The 16,666-nt window shown below is 37.2% G+C and overlaps 1 protein-coding gene across 2 annotated transcripts in view; it reads left to right on the top strand.

Annotated features, from left to right (window-relative positions):
- The window catches only part of lingo2 (leucine rich repeat and Ig domain containing 2), a 210,956-nt gene that overhangs the window by 121,200 nt on the left and 73,090 nt on the right, over nucleotides 1-16,666 (top strand). For both annotated transcript variants that reach the window (XM_076889374.1, XM_076889373.1), the window contains exon 4: nucleotides 7,514-7,600. The gene's annotated coding sequence lies outside the window, so the exon portion shown is untranslated. The remainder of the gene's footprint in view (nucleotides 1-7,513; nucleotides 7,601-16,666) is intronic.

The following is a 16,666-nucleotide window of genomic DNA, read 5'->3' as shown; positions in this document are numbered from 1 at the left end:
TACTTATTAAAGAGATAAAACACATGTTTATCTCATTTGTGAGCAGAGTGAATTGTGTTTGGACAAATTAAAGTTACAGTTTAGATTTGTAACTTCTTTAAGTACTGCTTGTGTTGGCTGGTAAAAAGAAAAACAATACCCCTAATTCCTGAAACTACTCATCAAAGATTTGACAAGGTTTAACCAATGGAACCAATTGAGTAGCCCAACCCTTGATAATATGAAATATTATTGCAACAACCAACAGACAGTTTGAAAAATCAAAGCAGGTCTGTTGCAATGTGTTTGTTAGGGCTCTAGCAGAGGTGGAGGCACAGCAAAATGTTTTAAATGTGAGCAACATTGAAAGATGATGAAAAATTACAAAATACATTTCTAGTATGCAAAGTTTATAAAGATGACGTTTATAAAGAGCCATAATCTAATATAAAGGGTGAGGCAAAGGAGGGAAATTATGGCTGCAGTACTGTATTCATTAGGTAAAGTCTCTCATAAAGATCATCATTTGGGCCTCAGCACTACCAGTAGGAATGGGAGGAAGGAAGAGCTATTGATATTATAGTTACCGTCAGTTCAGTCAGAGACACTTACAGGAACAGATCTTTTATTAACCAATGTGTATGTATTATGTTATATATTATATAATGCACAGTATATTAAACTGTAGGTCTCTGCGAGGAAGCACTTAATTATTCTGAGCAAGAATTACAATATTGCTGAGAGCTAATCCCTGACAAAAAGTACTATTCCTTCCTGATCCTCAGCAACAGAGTCACTACAATATGCCACCATTAATACAGCAAGCATGTCTTTAGTAATGAGATCCTGTGGTATAACTTAAATAATAATATTCATTGCCCTTAGATAAACAGGAGGTGATATCGTGATATCATATGAAATAATATGTATTTTACAATTAAAACAGTCTCTGCCTAATGTGCTTTCATACAAGATTTCTGTAAAATGCATAATCTACTGTAGAGACTTGTTATACCTTGAACATTAGCCTTACCAATGCAAATATACAGATTTCAAGTTAATATAGAAAGATTCAGAGAAAATAATAGCACAAATCAAATCACTTATAATCATGTAGAAGCCATGCCTAATGTTTATCATAAATTGAATATGAATAACAGCACAACATTTAGGCTGCATCAACATCAAGCAAGCAACCACAGGAAATTTCAGTCTAGGCTTGAAAAATACATGTGAAAAAGTGTTTCTTTGTTAAACATATATTCTTTTTAACAAGAGGAAGCACTCACGGATCAGTTATAGATATAGGGGTGGCTGTAGCTCAGGTGGCAGAGCAGGTCAGCCACTAATCAAAAGGTCGGTGGTTCGATCCATGCATGCCAAATCCTTGGGCAAGATACTAACCCCATGTTTGCCTACTAGTGGTGGTCAGAGGGCCCAGTGGCGCCAGTGTCCGGCAGCCTCACCTTTGTCAGTGCGCCCCAGGGCAGCTGTGGCTACAATGTAGCTTGCCATTACCAGTGTGTGAATGTGTGAATGACTGAATGTAGTGTGAAGCGCTTTGGGGTCCTTAGGGACTGAGTAAAAGCGCTATACAAATGCAGGCCATTTACCATATTTGTAACAGAATTATCATCATTATTATTATTATTCAATGAGTCTTTACTGGTTTCAGATTTTCTTTGTTAGTTTTTGCGGCATTATATTTTTGACACAACTCTGGTCTGCCGGCATATGAACAAAGCTATAGTTATAGACCATTATAATCAAAGTATCTTCTGCAAAAGTCAGAGGTGTTATGAAAACTCATGTCTGTGCTTGATTTTACCAAACTTGTCACAGCAGAACTGTTCAGACAATGTTTTGTATTTGGCATCATCTATAAAGGAATATATTCCTTTATTGCTTATCTTCCCAATCTGAAGATAAATATTCGGTGTTTACATTTGGTCGTACACAAATGTCTTTATCATCCAATGAGAAAAAAGATCATTAACAAAGTTGTTTAACAATTAATTAAGCGTTCAAATTCAAATTTTATTTGTCACGTACACAGTCATACACAGTACGATATGTAGTGAAATGCTTGGACAACTGCTTGTGACCTAAAGAAAACAAAAAAGGAAAAGGCTATGAATAAGATAGGAAATAAATATGAAAAATTAAAAAGGGTAAGTTCAGATGCATTGTAATGATATTCATGTTAAACAATGGTAATAGGTTAAACCATGTCCATGTAGAGGACTGGGGTGATGGGTGCAATTTAATGGCTTGCATTAACTTCTTGTAGTGCCTTCCACTCACATCTTCAGTTCCCTCATTGTTTTTTTCTACCTTCAGTGGAGCAGACCAACTTCTTAATTGGCATAATAATGTGATTAATTGCTTTCTTGTCACTGGGCCCACTGCGTTTTGCACTGTAAAGAAATATAAATCAACCGTGTATTTACAAGCAATCAAATGGCCTAGATTGAAAAGAACATATAAAAGATGCCCAGCTGTGCAAAGTAATTGGTTCTGCTTTATTAACTGTATATCATTAGTTGAAAGTAAAGCCCTTTGGATTGGAAAGATGAGTTACTTTGACATGCGTTACACTTGTCAACTAAACAGTAAAATAAAACATTGTATAATAATGGGCAAGTCATCGAAATCACAATCAGATTTTATTTTGATAGCTATGTTGCAGATACCTTGAATTGGGTCCCAGCTGTTAGTGCTATAGAAAGTGACAGTGTATACAAAACAATATATTTGGGCATTATATTACACAGAAGCAACAGCATATCTTCTCTACATCTAGATTTCTGTTTTTGTGTTTTTTTTATTTTTTGTGTTAACTTTAGCCTTGCATTGTCTAACACAACAATAATCGATTAGATAAATTAAAGACTCAGAAGTGAGTTTAGCAACAGTGGCTTTCCAGTTGATTTTGGACATTACCTTAATGGTGGGTGGAGGGTGTCCGTTCTCAGAAATTAAAGCCTTACATTAAAGACCATAATCTTAAAATTATTTTTACAGAAGTGCTCTCTTTGAAGGTTATTTCTGATTTATTAAATCATAGTGTGCATGCTATTCCATTCCCACCATGAGCTAGTTCTTGCTCTTAAAAATAATCCACTTGCTGATAAATACATTTGAGGTTGTCATTTATCAGTAAAATGGGAAGGCAAACAAACATCTCATTCTCCAATCTGTCCCTTACCATTTCCCATATACAAAATAAAACACCAATTATCTAGACCTGGGCATGGTAGTTAGGAACAAATGCTGATGAAGTTCTGATGTCTATAGCAGCATCCAGGTGCTCTTGCATATTAAGACATTTTATGGTCTCATAATTAAAGAGAGAAGCTAATGGCATGATCAGTGTGCATCTTGATTCCAGGTGGCAAATGGCGTGTTAATGCATCCTTGTGAATCAAAGCCAAGTTTGTTTCAAGGGAATTGCTGACAACTGTCACAGGGTCTGTGGATGACACATTGTCAATGGAAAGTTATTAAATCCACTAATGTACAATGATATACTCAAAGTGTGATTCTGAATTTAAATGATTTTGTTTGTTATAGGCAAAATGAATATACTGGCCTATAGCAAAAAAAACACAATAGAATGGATAATGGGCCTGCGTAGTTGTGCACTGGCCCTATGCAGAGCCTACACACAGTTTTGCAGGCAATTGCCTCCATGTTGTTTCTCTGTACTCTCATGAAGAGGCACTGTCACAGACGAGGGCTTGTGTTGTTTTTGGTCCTTTGGAGATTCATGGAGAAGACCAAACTTATGACAATCTTGAGATCCCTTTCCTGGTGCCTCAACATCCACTCGCATCTTACTTCAGGTGACCTCAATAGGTCACATGATAGGGTGAGTCAAAGTCTCACAATGGTTTTACCTGAAACCACTCGCACCTTGTTTCACCTTGGCCCATGTCATAAGGCACATGTAATAATGGATCAACGGCTGTCTTGGGACAACCACCATTAGGGTTTCAATACCTGGGACTCTCCACCATGATAAGACTGCTATGACCTGGATGACTGAGAGCCTACACAGACAACTTATGACATAAAGCTAGAGTGAAACCGGGTATTAATAACCATGAAAAGTCTCTGCTGCAGCCACAGCGTGTGCTTTTCCTGATTTATCTTTGATTTTTTTTTTTTTTGCATGTTTCCTTCTAGTAGTAGTAGCTTAATTTCATTCCCTTTCCTTTCCCAGCCCACTATTCAACCAATCGGCATTTGACCTGTACACAGCCTCATCCATATTGACACACACACATAGGTATGTGTGTGTGTGTTGAAAAGGCTATTGAGTCCCAAAAGATAAATATCATTATTTAAGTAATTCAAATCTTGACTTGATGAATATAAAGTGATTGTCAGAGTTCTGTCTGTACCTGTTCCTCAAGTATCTTTAAGGATATTAAGTTCAGAACAAAAGAGCAAAACAGAACTGTGTATAAAAAAGGTTTTTTTTCTCTGAAGCTATTGTCGAAGGGTATTTAACCCTCATCCTAATGACTAGGGTATGTGTAGACCCAAGCCACAGCTTACAATGTTTGTTAGTTGTTTTGTGTGTGTTTTTTTAAATATATAAATCATTTTTCCCCTTTATTTATTTTAATTACTGTCAATGTGTTCTTAATGATATGACATCATTATGTTAGATTTCTGCTTTGATTAGTGGTTTTTAATAATGCAAATGTCATGGGGTCCCCAGGGGCTCCAGTAAAACGCACCCAATTCCACCTGTATAGTTTTAATAGTAAACTATTTATTCAGTTAATGTTTCCCATTGGCCCTATCACACAGTGCTGAGGTAGTTAGGGTACCTCTGCCAGTCATTGTAAAGAAGAAAAGCTCCATTGCTGTCATTCCTGGTGGGTGTTGGTCTCTGTCATAACAATTTTAATCACAATTCTTAAAGACAGAATTTCTAGGCTCAGTCATGAGGTGGAAGGTGGAGCATGTCAGGTGTGGTGGACTCAGGATCTTTCGCAGATGATGTAGTTCTCCTTGTTTCATCAGGCAGTGACTTGCACTGAGGCCGTTTGCAGCTGAATATGAAGTGGGTTGGATGAGAATTAGCCCTACCAAATCTGAGGCCATGGTTCTCACCCAAAAAAAAAGAATGGTGTGTGCACTCTGGATCAAGGACAAGTAGCTGCCCCAGGTGGAGGATCTTAAAATTTGTCAATCAACAAGAATAGATTGAATTGTGGATTTGTGCAGCATCTCTAGTGATGTGGACGGTGTGCTGGTCGGTTGTGGTGAAGAGAAAGCTGAGCGTCAGTGCAAAGCACTTGATTTGATCTGCACTCCGGGCCCAGCGAATGCTCGCGACGCAGGGGGAACAAATTTTGTCCGGATACCTACCTTTGCATAACACCTGGTTTGGCAGCGTGTAGCGTGGCTCCACATGCTTTCAGTGTGAACTCCAGACTGCCGACAGGTCTAGCACACAACAGCCGCTCTATCACGTGATGTATACTGCTCCGATGTGCTCAGGTCACTACCTGGGTTCTGCCATGTCACCATGAGATAGCTGAGGTGGTTTGAGTATCTGAACAGGATGCCTTCTGGATGCAATGAAAAAGAAGAGCCTTTAGTATTGTTTGAATGGTAAATGGCCTGTATTTATATAGCGCTTTACTAGTCCTTAAGGACCCCAAAGCGCTTTACATATCCAGTCATCCACCCATTCACGCACACATTCAAACACTGGTGATGGCAGCTACATTGTAGCCACAGCCACCCTGGGGCGCACTGACAGAGGCGAGGCTGCCGAACACTGGCGCCACCGGGCCCTCTGACCACCACCAGTAGGCAATGGGTGAAGTGTCTTGCCCAAGGACACAACGACAGAGACTGTCCAAGCCGGGGCTCGAACCGGCAACCTTCCAATTACAAGGCGAACTCCCAACTCTTGAGCCACAATCGCCCCACTATAAAATATTAAGTTTATTGAGAGATTTAGATCAGCATCAGGCAATTAACCTTTCACTCTGGAATGTCAAAGACTAGCTCATCTGTATTATCAAGAACAGACAAGAAGAGGATTATTATGAATTCAGCAAAATCATCCTTTCAACCCATCAATATTCTGTGGCCATTGTGAGGAACTGGGTTCAGGCTTAACGAGGGGATCCAAGGGATAAATGATCAAAAAACAGGACAGCTATTGTCCTTGAACTCTTAATGGCGTACTAATAGTGCAGGGTGTCAAGAGTGATTTTAACAAGAGTGTCCTGAGTAAAACTTTTATTTAATCTCACTGCCTTTGGACTTGGAGTAGATAGCTCTCTTCTCTCTCTCTCCCTCTCTCATCACCACCACATTAGCAACTCAGACACGCCTATTGCATAATCACTATCCTTTGTGTTTCCTTCTGTAGTTTGGATAAGGGGTCTCATTATAGAAGGAAAGTAGTGAGAAGCGGCCAGTGTTCATTTTGCACCACATGCCGTTTATTAGGAACTTGGAAATTCGAAAGATTCTGAAACAGATACTTGAACAGCAATCCATGTACCCACATGCACGACACAAATCCCAACTTCCAATTTATGTACTCCATATCAAACTGAACATCATAACCAAATGCATTTTAAGAACTATATGTATATATATATATATATATATATATATATATATATATATATATATATGTGTGTGTATATATATATATATATATATATGTGTGTATATATATATATATATATATATACACACACACACACATCATTGGTATAAACGCAATTTAAAAAAATGGAAAGTAGGTGATGACTCACAGTAATCCCAGATAATCTCATGTCTCTGACATGTAGCAGGTTACCAGCTTTTATCAAACATCTGATTTATGTGTTATTTTGCATCTAGTTAGAGAATGTAAACACAATGGATGCTGTGTGAAATGACTCAGGGTCTGACTCAGTAAATCAAGGCTTCACATTTTTCAGCATGTTAAAACAACACAATTTTTTTTTTATGTCAGTTTAAAAATACCCTGTCTTGGCTCAAAAGTATTAAATCTTTAACATTTTTGTTACAAATCCAAGAATTGTATGTGCACAACCTCATTTGGATGAATCTCCAACCTGTTCTCTCCAAGTACATGAAGTACCGATCACATAAATATGCCACAGACAGGCAAAGACAATTTTAGGAAAAACTGTGAAAGCAATGCTGTTCCTAGGAGATACAAAGCTTGAAACTGAAAATGAATGTAGATTCAGTTCTTTATATGTTGTTATATTTAGTTTTCTCACTACTGGTTAAATGATTGTTGTTGTTTTTAACCCCTACTTTCGGTTTGTGCTTTATTTTTTTCACCACTCATTAAAACATGCTGCATTATGTGACAGTTTAATAACAAAGTCCAAGGCATGATGTATCCACCATCTAATTTGACGTTTGTTGGTTTGTTTAGGGATTTTACTTTGGAAATGTTGACATTCTAGTTGCTGATTGTCACTGTGGTCATAAACTTAGCCATGATTCATGGTTATATTTCGCTATTTTTTTCTAGATAAAACAAGAAAAAAAGGGACGACCACACCAAAAGAAGAGAGAAAAGAACAGGCCATGGCTGCGGGGATGATTGCTTCTCAAAGTGGTAAGCAGCTAGCCTCAAATAGGCTCTGCATACTTTTCACTGCAACATACCTTTCTCTTTCATAGCGATTCTATCTTGATTTTCCACAGTTAATAAAATATGTAAATATGCAAGAGTGTGTTCAACTTTTCTGGCTACAGCCAACAATTTTTGGTGTAAACTTTTCACCTCAGAACTCATTTTTGATTAATTTCTTCACTAAAAATGTGAACTTGTGCATCTTTTGAATGGGATATTTGAAGAATTTGGTGGTGCGGTCTGTGAATTAAAGTTGTTCGACTGGTAAAAAACAACAACAACAACAACAACAACAACAACAATAACAACAGTTTCAGTTTTCAGGTTCTACAAGATTATCTGCCTTACATAAGTGTGATGGTTTCATTGTTATTTGATAGCCAGCATGTTGTTAAGCTAATTAATTGTATTTGTCAGCAGATTTTACTAATATGTTTTGTTTACAAGTTGTACCATATCAAGTTATTATTAATTAGTAATTTTATGCACACTGTTCATATCATATATGGTTTTGCCATACTTTCCATATCATATTTAGTTTAAGTTAACCCTTTAGTAAAGCTGGTCGGAGCGGGCACGCTCCATTTTGCATAACTTTTTTAAAATCCCGGTAGCACTGCAACCACGTAAGCTAGCGCAATAATTTGTTTTGCATTTGAAACCAGAGCTGTTGTATCTTATGCCATCAGCTTGTCCTAAGTCACAGTTTCCTTCCACATATAGCTTTGCAAAAACTGCATAAAAAGCACTTGCAGCAACAAAAACATAATATTCCAGAAACACACTTTGCCGATCCGATCAGCTGTTTGTAACACTTCCTACGTTCATCAGCACGAACTATCGCATGTCCGCCATGACCTGCCCGGAACCGGAAGTGACGTCATTTTGCGGAAATGTAGTTTTTTACCATTAGGGCCTTATGAGCCTACACTTGTGTTTGACTTTATGACTTTCTGTGTCATTTCTGGGATGCTTAGGACTCATATTGCACTGCTGGAAATAGTTTATTTTGATGCATATGCTGTTTTTTTTGCAAATTTGCATTATAGTATTTATTTTAGTTTTTCCTGCAGTATATAAAAATTGGTGTATTTCAAAAATAAAACTATGAAGACAGTTAAAATAAATTTCCTGTGGTGGGAAAGTATTTTGTGCAACTTTTTTGTATTTACAGTTTTGAGGGATAAGCCTCTTAAATTTCTCTAACTAGAAATATATATTTTAAAAAAACAACAACGATTTTCTAATTTTTTGTAGTTTATTGCACTTTTTTGCAATTTATGTAATTACTATGCACTTAATGCATACATATTATTAAAATTTGGGCTATAATTGTTGTATTGATGTATATCAACTTGAAATGCTCCCAGAAATGGCTCTACAACATGTAAAAATATAATATAAGCTCTGGTGGACTTGGTTCTATGGTAGGTCTTAAAGGGTTAAATTCACATAAGCAATGTATTATAGTAGTGACATTATAGTTTTGGTAAGATCAATAACTGAATAAAACAGTTTATTCAGTTGCATTTGCCCATGTTTCTGTCATTTGTCTCAGTGACACTGCACAGTATTGTTTGCATCAAGGTCTAGCTCAGCCTTTAACTGATCTGGCTTCCATGTGCTCTGTCCAATTTGATATCTGGCCATAACAGCTTGTGTCAACAGGAGCTTTACTTCAGGAAATCAAATTTTAGTTTTAGATTATTTTATTTCATTTTGAAGGAGAATTGGCCAACCATGAAAAAAAAAACTTGTAAGTGGTCTTTGCAAGGTCGGGGTGACATGAGGTGTTACTATCTACCTGCTAACATTTTGAACCTCCGCAGATGATTTTCACCCAGTCATTTCAGCTCTTTGTCATTCCCACAAACCTCTTGTTGTTCATTAGTCATCACTGCATAGAGCCCAATTTTAAATGCGACTCTACTGAGTCTTCAAATCGATATGCTTGTGCTTTGAGTAAAAAAGTATGCCATTGTCCTATTTAATGGTATTTACCCTAAAGAGCTTTGTTGGACTCTATATAGGCACTTTTAGCTTTGTGACACTAGACTTGTTTGTGTCCTACAGTTTAATTTCCTTTCTGTACTCCATGTCACCATGGCAATGTTGAGTCAGTGTCCCCTGCTACAGCCTCTCTGACCATTGAACCACAAATTAATGGTGAATAATGGCTCAATTCCCCATCAATGCTGCCAGGACAAACAGGTCAAAGCAGCAGGATATGTCCCATCTGAGAAAAAGGTTTTTCACTGTCAACCTGGGCTTTTGCTCACGCTGAGAGCATCCTTTAAATTTACAATGAGTCTGTGAATTCTTCACAGCTTCTGAGACAGCACCTATGAATCATAAATAATTTACAGTCATGGATTTCTGGTACTGTGTATTTATTTATTTTTATTTTTTTGCGGGTAGTGTAGGAAAAGTCATTCAAAGGTTATCCCTTGGCTTGTGTTCTTATTTCCATGTGTCACAAGAATGCTAAATGGTCTGTAAGTTAAGCAGTTGTTTAGTCATGCGTGCACGATAGCTATTACTATAGACTATATTTACTATACTGAATCATTGTAAGATAACATGCTGCAGTTAGACATATGAGAAATATGGCTATATAGGCAAATGTTCTTTGTGTCGATCCAATTTAGTTTATAAGGTTGTTACAGATGTGCAAAACATGAGATCCATTGTCATTAGGCTTGACCCCTTAAATTCAACTGAAAACTGATCTGTCAGTTTTACTTCTCACTACTTCATATATTATAAAGAATATTGGTTTAAGAAAGGAAGTCATTACACTTAGATTTTCACCCTTCTATTATTAACTAGTTGGTTGCATCTGAATTTCTCAAATGTGGCCCTTGCAATTGAGGCATGCAGTTCTTTTGTGTGGATGCAATATTGACTTTTATTAGCTGTAAACTGAAACATTATTGATTTCTCTTTTTCTTTCTCTTGTAGACCTAGAGAACAATGTTGCCCTTTTTAAGTCACCAGACAATAAAGATGATCCAGACAGCAATAGTCCTTGTGTGTAATGCATTAGTTGAGTTCGACAGTCTATACTGATAATATCAATGCAAAAGGGGCAATAATGGCTATTTTTTTATGTATGTTTAAATCAGAGCATTCCCTTCAGTCACGTTTGCTTTGCCAGACATGTTGAGTGCCGATCCAACACTTTTTAAGCCAATTCCATTTTTCATGCTACAAAAAGATAATCTTGACAAGAGTTTTAATTTACAGCTGATTCCCCCTGCCTGTAGCAGAGCTTTTGTCAGAGTTTTTATAAGAGTATGTAAATTTGCACGTGCATGTGCATACAGTCATTTATGGCATGCACACATACTTGTGTGTGTGTGTGTGAATATGTTTGCGTGTCCAAATTTGAATGTAGGCATGGCTTTGTAGGAAAATGCATCTGCAATTTTGTTTGATGAGAGAATAAGGTAGAAAGGCAGCAGACGTGATGTTGTGTGAAGAGATGGGAGTATGCAGACAGATAGTGTCATTCCCTCAGTATCACCATTAAATCTTAATCTTCTGGCCCCTCATGGGAGGAGCCAGCCATGCATGGGACTGTGTTTTGCATCTAAATCAAGATGTCTTGTTCTTTCAGAATACTTCATTGAGACAAAGTTTGATGTGTCTGTTTTCAACTTCCCATACATCTGGATTCAGCAGCTGATCATCCAGCTGTTGTTGTTTATGCTAAAGTCTTGTTAAATGCAATTGCCTCATAAACTGTAACATCTGTAATCAATTATAAAGAAAGAGGGAAACTAAAACTCCAGAGCAGAGTACTAAAGTTTTTATTCCTGATTGGTTTCAGCACGTTGCATCATGTGGGCTCAGTACTTGTGGCACTTGATTCCACAAGCTAAAAGTAGACAATTATATATTAGATTCAGAACATCCTTTCTTTCTAATAGTGGCTTAATGCCACCTTCATCATATTTCCACGTTGATCAGTTTCGGTGGTGTACCAGAACAAATGTTGCTCATTAGACTAGTATTGTCTCGACTATTAATCATTCCAGCTTTTGTAGTAACATTCTTTCTGCTTATTCTAAACTTTGGATGAACTAACTTCACACTTTCAAATTTCTGCTCCTTTAAAAAGCTACAAGAATATTACATAGAAAATCAGTGTGGAAATCACAGAAGAGACAGGAAAACAGTCTGTAACATCATTATCATTAACATCAGATATAGTTCATGTCATCAATACATTGTAATATTGGATTGAGGTAAATGCTTTGTGCTAATAATTAAGTGGCTCATGAGATTTATTAGGCATTCACTTTAAGAAAAGCAAATTATTAGCAATACTTTGAGAATTGCAGTTATTTTGTTTTTATGTATATGTCCTTGTTGTCCTTGAAATTGTACCTATGGCTGTGGATTTGAAGGGTTTGTACTGCATATAACCTTTGCATAAGCCTATGAACATTCCCAAGGTGGGTGATTGTGACTAATTCCTTTCTGTCATAAAAAGGAGATTTTAAATGCAGCAACTAGCCTTTATTATAAAGGGTACTGTTTCCACACATCTCAGCAGGAAGTGGCTTATAGGTCTTTATTACCTCCCTTTAGGACCATCTTCTCATTTAGGATAAGAAGTTAGCCTTAGTTGGGACATGCATTTCAGGATGTCTTCAGGGTTACTCTTAAACATACTTACCTGCCACATTTCCAGGTGACAGGAGAACTCGGATGATCTGATATCCTCGTGTTGGTGTTGTTCCCAGACCATCATGAAAATGTTGTTCCAGGTTCAACATTGCAAGTGACCAATCACATTGTTGTGACGTTATTCTTTTGTGCGCCAAGCCATTCGTGCATTTATGAAATTCCAATGTTGCAAGGACAATATCAATTCTGCTTACTGTTTATTAAAGGGTTAGGGTTAGGGTCAGGGTCCGTTGATCGGCGGACAGAGGCGGTTTCACGCAGCTTTAGAACAGTTTTTTGTTTTACGCCGCTTTTTCCCGAAGTCGCAAAAGTATGACGTCACAACATTCTGATTGGTCACTTGCAATGTTGATCCTGGAACAACATTTAGTATGATGATCTGGGAACAACACCAACACGAGGATATCAGATCAACCGGAGAACTCTGGTGGAGCTTTTATATTCAAGTGACACAAAAAAATGAGTGTTTATTCATTGGTATTAAAGAATCTGGTGGTGACATTTGGGGATAGAGGACATGATTTGTGTTCTTTTTTTGTGTTCTCATTGTTTTCTTTCTCCAACAAAGTAGTAAATTTTCCCCAACATCAATTTCGATATGGTATTATTAGATCTGGCTGCACACTTTCAGATATGAAAGTGAAACATAATCTTTGTGAAAGAGGAAGGCTTCAATAGCACATTGACACTTAATGGAAAGCCTGGCTGCTGTTTCAAAGGGAGAACACAGCAAGGAGACTGGTTTGGAGAGCTAAAACTGTTTACTGCAGACAGGGATAAACCAGCAAGCATGCTCAATTCCTTTTACTACACCAACTTCTGATTTATTCTGGATAATGTTTCCCCTTTTCTTTCTCGTAGTTTCATCTTCTTTTCATTTGTGGACAATGTAATTTATTGAATTATGTGTGTGAGACAGTATATCGGAAACAGGAAAACACATGAGCTGCCTTGAAACGTCAATGATGACTTTAGACTTTTAGAATTTCTATTGTAAGTAGATAGCCTCTTAAAGCCTAAAAATGACACCTAACTCAAGAAATGAGCCAGTGTTGTGTCTATGCATAACAGACATAGCCAAGAACCTACTAGCTCGTACTAACCTTGAATTGTTTAGATAGCCTGTTGCCATGAAATATTAAGATGGTACGGTAGGATAGCACATTTTTTCTTAACCTTGTATAAAGGAAAAATGAGTAACTGGATTGTTAATTAAATTTATTAAAGATAATTAATGTAAGCTATGAAAACCTATATGTCAAAAAATAAATTTTGTGCCACCAGTACTTCTGGAGCCTACATGACATCTTTGAGTTAATGGATTTGCCATTTTTGAAATATACCTGTTATTTCTTATTGTTTAGTATGGCTAACCTTCCATTATCCTCTGACACTGTCCTCCAAATGCTATTATGTGGGTGATTAGGGAAATGCCAGCAGTGATCAGAATTTTTGGCCTTGATTAGAGAATATTCACCCTTTTTGTTACTGTCAAGAATGATCAAGAGGAGACAACTTTTGCTAAGTGAGTGAACGTGACTGGGAGTGTCATCATCATCTCTTTAACACAGCAGCCCCCGCATCTGTGTGAGAACATATTAACATGCTGGCACACTGTCATCCCCAGTGTCCTACTTAGACCAGATGGGCCTTATTCAGGTCTTTCAAAAAACACAGGCATGAAGGGATCTTAAATGTCAGCCTCAATATCACTAAAGCCATAATTAAGAATGCACCAGCAGAAGGACATGCACTTCTGTGGCTTAACTAGACAGACAGACTGTGCCATATCAAAAATCTAATTAATTTATTAAAAGAAATAATTACGGGGTGAACTGTCAAAAACTCCAAACAGTTTAGCATCAAAAGACTATGCAAAAAGTCATATCTGTATGTAGAATATCAGTGTCACCATTCTAACAGAAATCAGAGGGTCAAAAATCAGTGCCATCAAAAAGTATTTTCCCCCTTCTTGATTTCTTACCTCTAACATATTTATCACACAAATCTTTTATATATTATCAAAAATATTTTAATATTAAGCAGAGATGACCTCATTAAAAACAATGTGTAAGGTAAAAAAATAATAATAATAATAATAAACCTACCTGGCCCGATTTGAAAAAGTAATTGCCCCCTAAGCCTAATAACTGGATATGCCAACAGCAAAAACTGCAATCAAGCATTTGAGATAACTCGCAATGGCTCTTTCACATCGCTGTGGAGGAATTTTGGCCCACTCTTCTTTGCAGAATTGTTTTAATTCAGCCACACTGGAGAGTATTTGAGAATGAACTGCCTCTTTAACATAATGCCAGCCTCTGTGTTCCTGAGATTGTGATGAATCTTCTTTTTTTCAATGCCCTGTTGTGCCAAACACATTTGCTTTGCCAAAAAAACGCTCTACAAACTCTCTATAGGCTCCTTTGGTTTGTCAACTTCTTTTTATGCGTTGTTTTTGTTCATGTTATTGTTTTCCTTTCTACTATTATTTTTTTTGCATAAATGTATGTATTGTGTCACAGGGTCATGAGTAATCAAGCCCCACATTATCTTAAAGATATATAGTATCAATCACATTAATAGACCGCTAGCACTTAGACTGCCCGCTTACTTGTGGTGCCTCGTATACTTAAAAGTAGGCTTTCAGCCCCCTCTTCTTTGGCTTAAAACTTTCCTTTTTGCTAAAACATGGTTGAGGTTAGATCAGGTGACCCTGAACCCTCCCTTGGTAATGCTGCAGTAGGCTCAGGCTTCTGGGGACTTCCCATTATACACTGAGTGTTTCTTCTTCACTCCCCTTTTTCACTCACTATATGTTTATACACCACTCTATACTTAATCATTCATTATTATGAATCTCTGGCTCTCTTCCACAGTGTGTCTTTTATCCTGTCTTCCTCCCCTCATCCCCGACTGGTCACGGCAGATGGCCGTCCCTCCCTGAGCCTGGTTCTGCTGGGGGTTTCTTCTTGTTAAAAAGGAGTTTTTCCTTCCCATTGTTGCCAACTGCTTTCTCAAAGGGGGTCATTTAATGTTTTGAGTTTTCCCCCTCCATTATTGTAGGGTTATTACTTACAATATGAAGTGCCTTGAGGTGACTACTGTTGTGATTTGGCACTAAATAAATAAAACTGATTTGAAATTGAATTGAATTAATAATGCCAACAAAAGAGGATGAGCACAACAACATAAACACATCTTAATCTGATTTAAATCCAGACTTTAAGTAGCCATCCCAAAACCATCATTTTGGGGGTTTTTTTTGAGCCATTCAGAGGTGGACTTACTGGTGTGTTTTGCAGCGTAACGCGAATGTCCTTGAGCTTTAGGGTGCAAAACTGATGGTCAGACATTATCTTTCAGGATTTTTTGGTAGAGTGCACAATTCATGGTTCAATCAATTATGACACCGATGACTGATAGATGTCATTAATTTTATTTCTCTTCTGTTTCTGTAGATTATGGAATAATGGTTGTTTTTTTAGCTCTGTACTTCACCTTGTCAGATAGGTCTATTTAACAGATATTTTGGGGTCAGCATGTAATGCATTGACTGTTAACCAGGCCTTGGTGTGGCTAGTTAATTGAACTCAGTTTTCTAAATAATGTTAATCACAATTAAATTTTGATTTAGGAGGGTTATTATTTCAAACAGGGCCATGTAGGTTTGAATAGCTTTTTTTGCTTTAATAAATGATTTGAAAACCGCATTTTGTGTGTACTCGGTGTATCTTTGTCAACTATTAAAATTTGCACTCATCTTTTTGTTTTTATGATTAAAAGGCAGCCCATTAACTGGACTGTAACACTTTTGCAGGACCTTTTTTCATATCTTATAATAATTTATTCTAAAATAACTTGATTGATGCAGTTATTTGACAACATAAAGATTCTCAGATGCTCCCAATATGTCATGATAGTAATGGCACCTCTGAGCATAGTTATTAATTGTAAACCATGTTATATCACACATGGTCTACATGGCATTATGGGTGCCATGAAAATGGCACCCATAATGCAGGTGCCATTTTCATGGGTGCCTTTTTATCATCAGTAATTTATGTATTCAGGCATTGAAGTAATTCTCCAGTGGTCCACCACTAACTGTGGTAACCAGCCAATTTGTAGTGCATCTGTTCAGCCTCCATAAGTGTAAACTCATATGCAGCATGAAGGGATTCTAGGCTCAAAATAAGATGATAGGGAGTTCTAACCTTTGAAGACAGCAGAGGTGAATAAAAGCATAAAGAATGTAGGTCTTAATTAGATGGTGCTGAACCTTTGTCCTGTCACAAAGCCCACAATTACTACATACTGCTGCTATATAGTACATACAACAAACACAAAACA

Source organism: Maylandia zebra, linkage group LG2 (genome assembly GCF_041146795.1).
Source record: "Maylandia zebra isolate NMK-2024a linkage group LG2, Mzebra_GT3a, whole genome shotgun sequence".
Lineage (NCBI taxonomy): Eukaryota > Metazoa > Chordata > Actinopteri > Cichliformes > Cichlidae > Maylandia > Maylandia zebra.
Note: the sequence above shows the minus strand (reverse complement) of the source record. Positions and strands in the feature narration are given on the sequence as shown.